This window comes from Solea senegalensis, linkage group LG21, assembly GCF_019176455.1.
Source record: "Solea senegalensis isolate Sse05_10M linkage group LG21, IFAPA_SoseM_1, whole genome shotgun sequence".
NCBI lineage: Eukaryota > Metazoa > Chordata > Actinopteri > Pleuronectiformes > Soleidae > Solea > Solea senegalensis.
Genome location: NC_058040.1, coordinates 13,994,089 through 14,006,726, shown reverse-complemented (window position 1 = coordinate 14,006,726; position 12,638 = coordinate 13,994,089).

The following is a 12,638-nucleotide window of genomic DNA, read 5'->3' as shown; positions in this document are numbered from 1 at the left end:
AGTTTGCCGGCGAGGGAGGGAGGAGAAATATAACTTTCAATGCTCGTCTGCTGCAGCGTTTCTTTCACAGATACATATTTTACGACTGTTAATAAGTCAAGATTACACCAGAGAGGCAGAGGGGGAGCCAGGAGGATTCGTACTCTGCTCAAATCAACTTTTTTTGGTGTGTTTATTGGTGTGTTTATGTAATTATTTGCAGATATGAACTGTATCAGTTTATGGGACAGTGCAGTTATGAGTACGGTGAGTGGCATAAAAACTCACCTCATCTGTCCCCTTGCCCCCTCGCTGCCTTACTGCAGAGAGACCCAGGCAAAGAGAGAGGAAGAGGGAGAGAAGGTATTCAAATGAGGAGAGGGAGGAGGCAGAGTTTTTGGGAAACAGGGAAGTGGAAGTGAGCTGCACTGCAGCAACTGGGCGTTGGCTCTGCACGCACACACACGCACACACACACGCACACACAGAAAGAAAGGCAATAAAAGGCCTGATGAAGAGGAAACAGAATGAATGTGAGGGGGAATGAGATGCAAGGTGTTAAAGAGAAAGAAACAGATATGAATAAAAATATGACAGAGTAACTGAAAGCCTGCTAAGACTCCAGTATAGGCTCAAGGTTACCTTGGTAAACTGTGCAAAATAACAGTTTGGACACTGGAATCTAGAAATATGTGCTACTTTTAGCAAAACTAACAACTTTAAAGAGAAAATACTGCAAAACATCATTTTCACTCAGTAAATGCAATTTTAAGTTATACTATAATGACACAAGTGACATATTTACATGATAAACTTAACTATATACGATTTAAGGGAATATTTGTATTATATATATGTATATTTGAGGTATATTTGTAGTTTTTACAGAAAGAATAACTTGTTTTCTCATACAGGATATACACTATGGTTAAATTGTATGCAATTTATCATAATATCATATGTACACAGACCTACTCTGATGTTCTAAAATTAAGATCTGACTCCTTGTATGTCAGCATTTGTGGAACTTAATGTAAGATACCCTAAAAAAACATTAAATGTAGTAATTTCACTTCGTTTGTCATTAAAAATGAAAGAAAAGCTTTGAAGCACTTAAGCCCATATTGGGTCATTCTGAAGTGCCACATGCCCATGTGCCGAATTCTTCACTCAGAGTAAGAGTTTAATTTTTCTTTCCAAAAATAGTTCAAAAATAGTGAGTAGGACTTAAATTCCTGAGTTGCTGCATCATTTTCCTCCACTTTCACTCGTTCTGACTGTTTCTTACTGCTTCTGCTTCATTCCTGCACTCAATTAAACACCAATAAATCATCAATGGGACTTTGGATAATGGACATAAATTGTTTATTAGCAGACGCATTTTGTTTTTTTTTTGTTGATGCCGCAGGAATGATCATCGGCGCTGCTGTGATTCTATTTCATATAGGGTGCCTGTTTGGTGCAGCTATTCTTCTGAGGACTCTGCATTGACTTTATAGTCATTTGTACAGCCTAAACAAAGCATTAACCACCAGTTAATGCCTAACCCAAACCTTCACTTAACCACAATTCAAATCTTAATCCTAAACTTAACCAAGTTGCTCAGAATTGAGGTTCTGCCTCATGAGAAGGAGGCGTTGGTCTCTGTGAGGACTACTGGTCCTGACAAGGTCAGTGTTTATGCCAGAACTGGTCCGAAAGAGGTAACAAATACAAAGACACATACACACTTGACAACCAATAATGTGTAAGTAACAAATTCCCTTATCACCCATTTCACCATAAGAAAGACAATATAATGTTTAAAAACGTAAGCATTTTTTTAACGTCCTCTCTAAATTGGCCCGTCTCTGTCTTTCTCATCGCTCTGCTGCTGTCCCGCTCTCTTTCACTCCCTCTTTTCCTCTCTTTCAAGCTTTTCTTTGCTCCACTCCTCTCTCACTCGCCCTCTCTCCCTCTTTTATTTCTTTCCTCCCTCTCTCCTCAGGCCAGGAAAAAAGTGCTGTGTCTGCAGGGGGGGTTATTTGGTGCAGGAGACGGGGAGTAATTGATAATGGTGCCGCTTGCTGCTTTTCGCTATCAAGAGAGCTGTGTTTGCTTTTAAAGGGGAAACGAGACAGAGACAGAAAGAGAGGAGCTGGAGAGTGAGAGAGGGATGGAGAGAGAGCGTGAAAAGGCAGAAACATGAAAGACGGCGCGAGCGAGAGACAATTTAGAGAGTTCAGAAGTGACACAGCAGTGTTCTGTCACGTGCACGGACTGCATTTTGTGTTGACATTTTCAGCTGTTGATGTCAAACACCTTCTTGGAGTTACATTTGCTGTTCTAATCAGAGTTGCAGCTGTTTTTCTATTAATTCTAACATTTGTTGGTTTACTAAATACAACAAATGTTGAAAAAACTAACAAACAAACAAAAAAACCCAAATTATTTTATATCTACATACATGCACATAAATAATAGAGGGTTTCTTATTTGGCTTGACATGCTGTTAAACCAATTTATGGAGCATCTAAACAGAGGAGTCTCAATTCATTTCCAATTGTTGCCATACGTCTTCTATGTTTCTGACTGTATTTTCACTAACGCAGTGAGAGCAAATGTACAAATTTATAGTTAATAAAAACACATAATATACCATATAATAATGCTGTGTTTCCATTATCGTACGGTTTGGTACAGCATGTTTTGGAACGGTAGTACAAACACTTTGTTACTTAAGTACAAAATTCACATATCTCTACTTTACTTTATTATTTATATTTCTGGCAAAGTTTGCTTTTGCTCCACTACATTTCCTGTAACTATCTTTGTTACTCGTTACTATCAAATAAAAATCAGAAGAAGAAGATGAGGTGGTAATGGTCTGTATTGTTTTCTAGTCGTGACGAGTTGCTTTACACTTTCATTTTACCATTCACCCATTCATCATGGGGTCGTGTCTTACTCGAGGGCACATATAGACTAAAAGAGCCAGGAATTAAACCCACAACCTTCCAGTTAAAAGACAACTCGTCCTACCACTGATCCACCATGCCTAAATCCTTACTCACGCTTTTCAAGACTTTTACACCCCTCTACACCCATGACTGTAGCCCAACCCACCTTGGTAACACCATCGTCAAGTTTGCAGACGACACCACTGTGGTTGGACTAATCTCAGGGGGAGATGAGTCTGCTTACAGGGATGAGATCCTAAAGTTGACAACGTGGTGTTCAGCGAACAACCTGGCACTGAATGCCACAAAGACAAAGGAAATCGTCATCGACTTCAGGAGGCACCACGCAGACCCAGCTCCCCTCTACATCAACGGTGTCTGTGTAGAGAGGGTCCAGACCTTCAAGTTCCTGGGCACCGTCATCTCGGCTGACCTCTCCTGGACCCCGAACATCACGGAGATCACCAAGAAGGCCCAACAACGCCTGCACTTCCTGAGAGTGCTCAGGAAAAACAACCTGGATGAGAAGCTGCTGGTGAACTTCTACCGCTCTTCCATAGAGAGCCTGCTGCTGTACTGCATCACAGTGTGGTACGCCAGCTGCACTGAAGCAGACAGGAAGGGTCTTCAGAGAGTCATCAACGCAGCACAGAGGATCATCGGCTGCACTCTCCCCTCCCTAAAGGACATTTACCACTCTCGCTGCCTGAACAGAGCGAGGAACATTGTTAAGGACAGTTCCCACCCCGGCTTTCATCTGTTCGACATGCTGCCCTCTGGCAGACGCTACAGGTGTGTCCGAGCTCGGACAAATAGACTTAAGGACAGCTTCTTCCCCAGAGCCATAACCACACTGAACATGGACATGCACTGACCATCCTACCTCTACCACATACTCTCACACATTCTGGCATGTGCAATACTCTACATTTCATGCTGAAATGCTTATTTATTTAATAATTTACTCCACACTATGCAATACTTATATACTGTGCACTACTTATATTGTATATACAGATTTTTATCCTGCTTAAATTACATTCCAACTGTGCAATATCTGTATTTTTAAATGGTACCCTGCTAAAATCACTTTCATACTGTGTAAATGTTTATATTTCTATTTTTATATACTGCAAAATTACATTTCACTCTGTGATATTTATATTCTATATGCTGCTAAAATCATATCTCACACTGTGATATTTATATTTCTATATTTCATATACTGTTAAAAAAAAAAAAAAAAAATACACTTCATACTGTGGAAATAGTCTTATTTATTATTTTTTATACCCTGCTATGGGTCACGTCTCATAGAAATGCACTTTTTATATTTAAACCCTGCTACAGACCTGCTATTTCATATTGTGCAATAAGAATTTGATGGCTGTATATCCTTTTAATGTAGTACGCTGCAACTGAAAACCCACCTCACGTTAACTAGGGTCACTTTTTCTTTTTAATGTCCTTGACCCATACACTGGTTGTTGTTGTTGTTGTTGTTGTTGTTGTTGTTATTGTTCTTCGTTGTTAGCTGTATGCACTTTCAAGGTGAAGTCAAGTAAATCTCGTTGTACAACTTGTATAATGACAATAAAGGCATTCTATTCTATTCTATTTTGATACTTAAGTACAGTAAATGTCATGTACTTTAAGACTTTTACTTAAGTAATATTATAAAAAGGTGACTTCAACTTCTACCACAGTCATTTTCCGGTAAGATATTTGTACTTTTACTCAAGTATCAACTTTTAGGTACTTTATACTAGGTAGGCGGAGTGTGGGCTGTGGCACATAGCTGTGTAGCATGGCCTTCCATGGAATTTTTACACTGATAGCAAGGAACGTGACGTGAATTTCTCGGTTAATCAATCGGCTGACGATCTCGTCGTACTATACCACTTTACTGTGGTAGCCCAAGGGAAGGGAACAGAAGCTGGAAAGACAGCTTTGTTTTCCTGTAGTTCACCTACAGAGCAGCACTGAAGCAATGCAAACATAAAGAGGCAGTGATGCACAACACAAGGAACAGTACGACACGGAATACGACATATGTGAACATTTTCTATATCACAGTAAAAGAAAATAAGATTTTCAGATTCAGCTCAAGGTGAAACAACATGAGTCATAACCCCCTCTGTCTTCTTCTCCTCCTCCTCCTCCTCCCCCATGTGAACGATTGCTGATGCAGTTGTTTACAAATTCTGGGTTTTCCAGCATCAGTTCTTGACTGCATCAGACCTGCTTCACCGCTTCAATGTGCCCAAATTAAATATAGATGAGAGCTCCCGGCTCTCTGTGGTGATGACACTGTGGCGTGCGAGCAACAATACACCACAGTGTGATATAGTGAATAGTGAATCTTAGACAGCAGCAAGTACCATGTCATTTCCTTTCCTTTTCTCTCCCCTTCCTCTCCTCTGTTTCCCATTTCTCCTTTCACCCCAACCGGTCTAGGCATGCCAAAGTCACATTTTTAATAATATTACTTAAGTAAAAGTCTTAAAGTATATGACATTTACTGTACTTAAGTATCAAAAGACTTAAGGTTTAGAGGTAAGAGTATTACATACGTGAGGAGTAAGGATTAAGCCATGGCAGCTCAGTGGTAGGGCAAGTTGTCTTTCAACTGGAAGGTTATGAGTAAAATTCTTGACTCTGCTAGTCTACATATATATATCCTTAAGCAAGACACTTAACCTCATGATGATTGGGTGAATGTCAAAACTATAGTGTAAAGCCGCTTTTATTTGGTAGTAACGAGTAGCAAAGATAGTTAGAGGAAATGTAGTGGAGTAAAAGTTTTACAGATATGTGAATTTTAAGTACAGTACCAAAGTATTTGTACTTACAATATATTACTTCACTGATGTCAGGTTTGTATATTTCTATTTTGAATCTTGGGGATATGTTGCGTAGCTCGATCTCCGTCAAACTTTCACTCCGAAGAGTAAAGTCTGGAGAAAACAACAACAACACACATAAGGGACATAAATAACAAAAAGAAATTGGAAAGTTTTGACACTCTGTGAAGAAACTTCATCATCATCATGCACAAGGGAATACCTGCCCCTCCTGAAATTCAAAAACACTGCACCCCCTCCCACGCGTCCTTCTCCCTCTTCACAGGAAATGAGATATGCTGATGAAGCCGCTCGCTGCGTCTCGTCTGCCTCGAGACAAGAAAACATTTTAGAAACATCAAAGTCAGTCAGGCAACTCAGAAAGAAAGAAAGCCAGTGATATTTCATAGCCTGTGATGGAGTGTGTGCTCCACGACGTGTGATGGGATATTTAAATGGTTTGTGTCTCTTAACTCCAGCTCTGAGGACTAACTTTGAGCTGTTGGATTTGCTCAGATTTATGATCAGAATTCTTTTTTTTTTTTTGTATAAAAAACAGTTATACGTGTATATTGTGCAGCCATAAAACGGATTAATTAAGTTTTAAATCACTCAGCCCATAAATGTGGTTTTTGGGGGCTGTTTGAAAGTAAACACTGAAGAAAATCGATCAGAAGAGACCTGAACAAAATTACATAATAAAAATGTCACTTTAAACTTTAAATTGTGCTTGTGTATAAAAATGTAAATGCACTTTTTTTATTGCAAATTATTTTCTTATCTATGTCTTTTTTACTTTTTTGTTCCACTGAGGGGAGTTGGTTTTAAATAGCAGTATCTATTCTATTCTATGTAATCAAATCACTCTTTATCTCAGTTAATTGTATATAAATAGGGGTGAAAAGGTGGCCCATGAACACAATATCACAATAAAGTGATTCTGCAATAACCAACTTATTGCAAAAACAATCATATGACAATATTTGTCTAAATGTACTAACTTTTCTGTAAAAGGTTTTCTTACTCCTTTGTTCCACTGTCCTGCTGTCAACTTCTTCTTCAATCAATTAAAACTAGTGTAACTAGTCTAACTAACTTTAAACTATTATCAAATGTCTGTTACAAATTTCTGTGTTTCTCGGTATAGTGGTGTTTAGATCTCGTGTCGCCCGGCGACATTCCAGCACTGCACACAGGAAGTGCTTTTTTTTTTTACGTCAAGACAGACAGCGCTACCAGCAACATTGTCCCAGTAAAGCGAGACATGCTGAATATAACTGAAAGAAACACGAAAAAGCACCCGTAAAAATTTGAAATGAAAGAAATGAAGAAGTTTGAAGAAGTTTTTACTTGTCTCCACCCGCCCCTGAAATCCTGCAATGACTGTGTATATACAACAAACGCTTCCCCAGTCAAGTCAGAGCCTGTTTTCAGACACACATGGCATTGAAATAATATTACATCATTTCTGTTCACGGAGACCAAACAGAAGCGGAATGACAATAATAATAATAATAACAATAATAATAAGTTACACACTGCAGCTCTAACATCTGCTCTCATTACATTACTGTGACACACATCACTGCAGCAGAGACACTGACTGTGTTTTTTAGAATTAAAATATCAATATTTGGTGTCGGTGCATCAGAAAATGTATCTCACGGGTCAAGATGATGATGATATATTTGTTGAATGGGTGCTTTTGTTCCACCCTCTGACTCTGAAAACAACACAATAAAAAAAAAAAAACCTCAGGGCATAAACTGAATGGATCGCCAACTCTCATTTCCACACACAGTCGTCACAGTTTGCAGTTTCCACTCTCATGAAATATGCAAAGTTGACCTCTGTAATTGCCGTATGCGCCAGTCAGGGTTGCGTGACTGCAAGTTTCATGGAGCAAAACTGAGGCGACGGCGCACTCATCCGCGACACTGAACGTCTGGCTCACAGCACAAGTCTAATCTAAGTGGGATTACAGGAGGAGGAAAGTGTCATGATTTGTCTGTGTTTTTGGTTTTCAAATTGACATAAACTTGACACTCGTATTGATGTCCTCAACATGAGTGAGTGAGTGCAGACATTTCTATATACTGTAACAGTAGCGTCAGCATATTCAGTAACAGATCCATATTATCTCAAATTACACTACTACAAATAACATTTGCCCAGGTTTTTTATCGCGCACTGAGATATATTACTGGAATCTCCACACCCTATTCTATGCTGTACATCATAGTCTGCCAAATCTGTAATGGCCACATTGTATAATGATTTTTCGGCACTTAAATTAAAGTAGCATCGAAAAAAGTGACCATTTATGATGAGACGAGTGCAAAACAATACCTCTTTTTGGAGGACTGCCGCTCAATAAAAAGGTCACTGTGTGTTTGTCCGTTACTGCGTTGTGTGTTTTTACTGTATGTTTTGTCCTGTGTATTTAAGGGTTTTAGTACATTGTGTATTTTGCTTTTGTCAGAAGCTGGCGACGAACATAATTTCACTTTAACATTTTTACATATGAAATGAATGTTGAACTATTTATCCTCCACCAACCAATCCCAAGGCTGACACAGTGTGAAAGGTGTGGTTCACCCACGACAGGTCGCCAACATACAGAGTCACATTCACATCTACGGTCAAAATAACCTCTGCATGTTTTTGGATTATGGAAGGAAACGGGAGAAAAGCCACGCGCACACAAACGGATGTCACACGGAATGGTCCTCGGTCTAACCTGGATTCGATTTTGGTGACCTTCTTGCTGTGAGGCAACAGTACTAGCCACTACTCCGCCGTATAGCCACAATCAGAGTCATTTCTTCATATATTTAGTCATACATGCTTGAACTTTTCTGAATTACTTTTTTTTTTTTTTCCTTTTAGGCTCATGATTCAGTCTTAAACTCGCGGCCCGTGGGCCACATACAGCCCTCCAATTGATTTGATGTGGCCCTCCAAATGATATCAACTAATGTACGTTTTTTTTTAATGAATAGATTAAAACAAACACTTTTATTTTGAAATTCTGTCAACTACTGGCACAAATATTGCTATTGCAACATCATGATGGAATGTTATAATATATATTTTTAAGCACATATCACCCATCCCTAATGAATTGTTGCTTTTACTCCATAAACTTGGGCTTCTTTCACTTGACCGGCCCCCTCCTGACGAGACTAGATGCTCAGAGGCCCCCATGTCCTTTGAGTTTGAGACCCTTGCTCTACAATAACCTATGTCTAATATTTCTAATTGTTAAGTGTCTTTTTTGTGTGTGGCTGTTTTACTGTTTTGGGGGATTCATTCAGGAAGTAACTACTTGTTGGGGATAACTTCAGGGAAACTTGTTGGGGATAACCCCAAGTAAACATAAACACTGCTGCCTAATGTGTTGCTATGGTAACCAGGGCCCCAAAGAAGAAATACACAGGCAAATCTCTAATAATACAATACACTTGCCTTAGAAAAAAAGTGATTATTGATTGAAAACTACAAATTCTATTTGTCACCAGGCTTCTGTGAAGACAGTGACGTACTATGTTTGTGCCAGTTTGTAAAGTCTATTTTTGACTTCAGAGCCCACTTTAATATGACAGCTATGTTTCATTGTTGCCCTCTGTACTTCCAGATGATTTATTAAAAAGAAAAATGTGTGTCACATGACAATTAGAGCAGGACTAGATGAGGAAAAGACACAGTCCCCTACATGATGATTCTTAAATTGTCTGCATAGGTTATCAATTGTGGTTGCAGTAAGGATTTTCGCTTTCAAAGTGCAAACTACTATTATCATATTCTGACATAAAGGGAACAACAAAGTGTAAATCACAATCAAATAATGGAGCACTAACGAATCACACTATGGAACAATTACTCAAAGCACAGGGTGAACAGTTAGAGAAGCAGCTGTGAGAGTGTGAGCTGTGAGAGAGAACTGCAGGATTCTTCAAACGCCGAGGTGCAGCGTCGATGCAATGAGTCATCTGCTTTGAGGAAACACTCCTCACCCTGCGTCACCTCCTTCGATCCACGCTACACCCCTGCCTCTCCTTTAACGCATCGCCATAAGCTGCATATCATAATAGTATTATTTTTTTTATTTATAAAAAAAAAGTCTGAGCAAGCACAGTGAGCAGTTTCTGCACTAACAAGCAAAAAATATATATATATAAAAAATATACATATCTAGTTATAATGCACTGTCAGGCAAGAGACGGTGCAGAGCAGGGCTGCAGGTAACACGTGAAAGGGAAAAGCTTGAATGAATGAAAACACTACATAGTGAATGTAATATATACTTATTTATGTGTACATTTTCTTCTGAGAAAAGAGAAGAATGTGAATGTGCCCTAAGTCAGGGCCATGAATAAGCTTGAAACATGGTTGTTATTCAGTTTGGATTACTGTCTTTTTTTTCGGCTGACGTCGGATGTCTGTTTCAACGGTCACTGTGTCAGATTATGCGATCGCAGAGCCACAAATCACCAAAATACACGACAGACTACACAGTGGTCCCTAAGCCAAAGTGATTATGCCAGGAGGAAGAGGGGCTGGGCCCTGGGGGATGACACCCCTGAATAAGAGCCCGCAAACAAACATTGAGAGCGGTGAGTGTGTGCCAAAATGTTCTGAAACCTCTGCTGCATTGGTCAAATCTTCCTGCTTTCTGTTTTTGACCATTGATCCTGACCACACCTCATCAGCAGAGGTTTAAAATGGCCCAATGCCAGTCTTTACGAACCACATGCACATACGTTCACATGCTTGTTATACTTGTATGTTGCAAAGCACCTGATCCATCAGCGCTCGCAAACATCAATGCAATTAAAAGGCAGATGAAGTGCAATGTTATCGCGCCTTCAATTTTGTCCCGTGTCAAGAAATATATTCTTCACATACACTTAAATGCTGTTGTCACAACTGCACACACACACACACACACACACACACACACAGTCCCTCTGAGTTGAGGGATTATATACTGTCTCAGAATACTAAGTGGTACTTAGCAGGATTGGCTACAGGCGTCCCACACTGGTGCTGTGTTACTGAACCTATTACCGTTGGAAAATAAATGTACCCTCTGCTTAACTTCCTGCCATTCTCTGAATTACAATCACTTTACTTCTAGAGCCCCCCGAAACTTGATGGTTCTGCTGCTGCAGACCACGAAGACTTCAAACATGGAGCAAAAAAAACTCAATCCTATACTGATAACAAAACCTGAGAATAGAACATAAGGTTACAGCAGATATATTTCTATTACTATCTTTCCAATTCATTATTATGGCCTTGAATAAACTTTTCTCAGGCTCCATGACACGGTGTTCACCCCGTGTTGAGTCTAGTGTGTTTTTAGTATCTGAAATATTACAATTTCTAGTGTAAAAGGAGAACAGCATCTATGGGAGGTGTTTATAATGTGTTTGAAACACTAATGTTTAGTGATATCAGCAAGCAAAATTGGACTATGTGCTTGAAGTTTAAATCCTGGTCAGATTTCGAATTCATTTTAGCAGCTGACGGAAGAAAAGGGTGCAGATGTCGGGAGTTATCTTCAAACAAAATGTGTAAAAACAAGTGAAGCACAGGAAGTAGGATGCAAAGTCTACGGGGACATTAGCCTACTCAACTGATTCATAATGTCAGGAAACATTTCCCAGAGTATTAAATGGTCTAAATCATTACTTTCAAGTCTTCTTTAATACAACACAATGTACATTTTGTAAATGATGGCACATAAAAGTGCACCCCAGGGTTGATTGACAGCAGGTATCAGCCTGGTTGCAGATGACGTCTGCAAATTTCCAGTCACTTCAGGGAGTTTGTTTTGCAACTGGAAGACTACGTCCATGTTTAAATGCCGTCTATGGTAAAATCATGCAAGCGTAAAGAAGTCATGTTTTTTTTTCCGTACGCTGGAGAAAATAAAATATACATTAAGAGGCGCAAGGGAGACATTTCAACCAAAAGGGGCAACTTTTCATAACACCATTTTAATCTCCTGCACCGATTGCCTTGTGACTAATTTCATGGTGTGCCGGTCATTTGATTGTTTATCTTATTTATTTCTCCTCCTTCTTAGTGTTTGGTAATCTCTGTGTTAGGGGAGGGAGGGGTGGGTTATCTTTATACTGTGTGTGTGTGTGGGGGGGGGTCAGGATCATAAATGTGTTACCTGTGTTCTACCTCTATGCAGCCATGTCCTATTACTTTGTTAATTGTACTTAGAGAAGTTATGATTATTTCACTCTTTTACCGAACAAAAAAACACAAAAAAGCATGTAATTGTGAAATAGTGTACACGTAGCCCTACTTGCAATGAAAAGATTTATAAAAAAAACAAAACATGCAAGCACAAACACGGACATATCTACACAGTATAAACCCTAGTACCTTTCTCTCTCTCCCTCTCTTGGATTCACTCTCCATTGCTCTCTCTCCTCTCCTCTCCCCCCCCCACTGTGCCCTTCCCTCACTCAGCTCTATCATGATTCTGCAGCTCAGCCTCTGCAGCATGACTCCACTTTCCTCTCTGCACCTCAGCCATCGCTGACAACTCCAAGAGAAATACTGGGAATGGCTTTAAATATCCAGTGCACACACACACACACACACACACACACACACATGGCACACCACGCTGTCAGAACTAGACAGGCTGTTTAATTACGTCCCGGTGCAGCCATTAGGCCTTTTAAAGCTGGAAATAGTGTAAACAACACAACACACAGAGTTTGATTTTCTTCAGCACCAACTATTCAGACATTCTCCCTGCATCTCTGTGTTTGTGCTCTGCATGGATCTGGGGGGAGGAGGAGAGAAAAATGTGTTTTCATTGACTTGATTTATGAGCCGTAAAACAGCT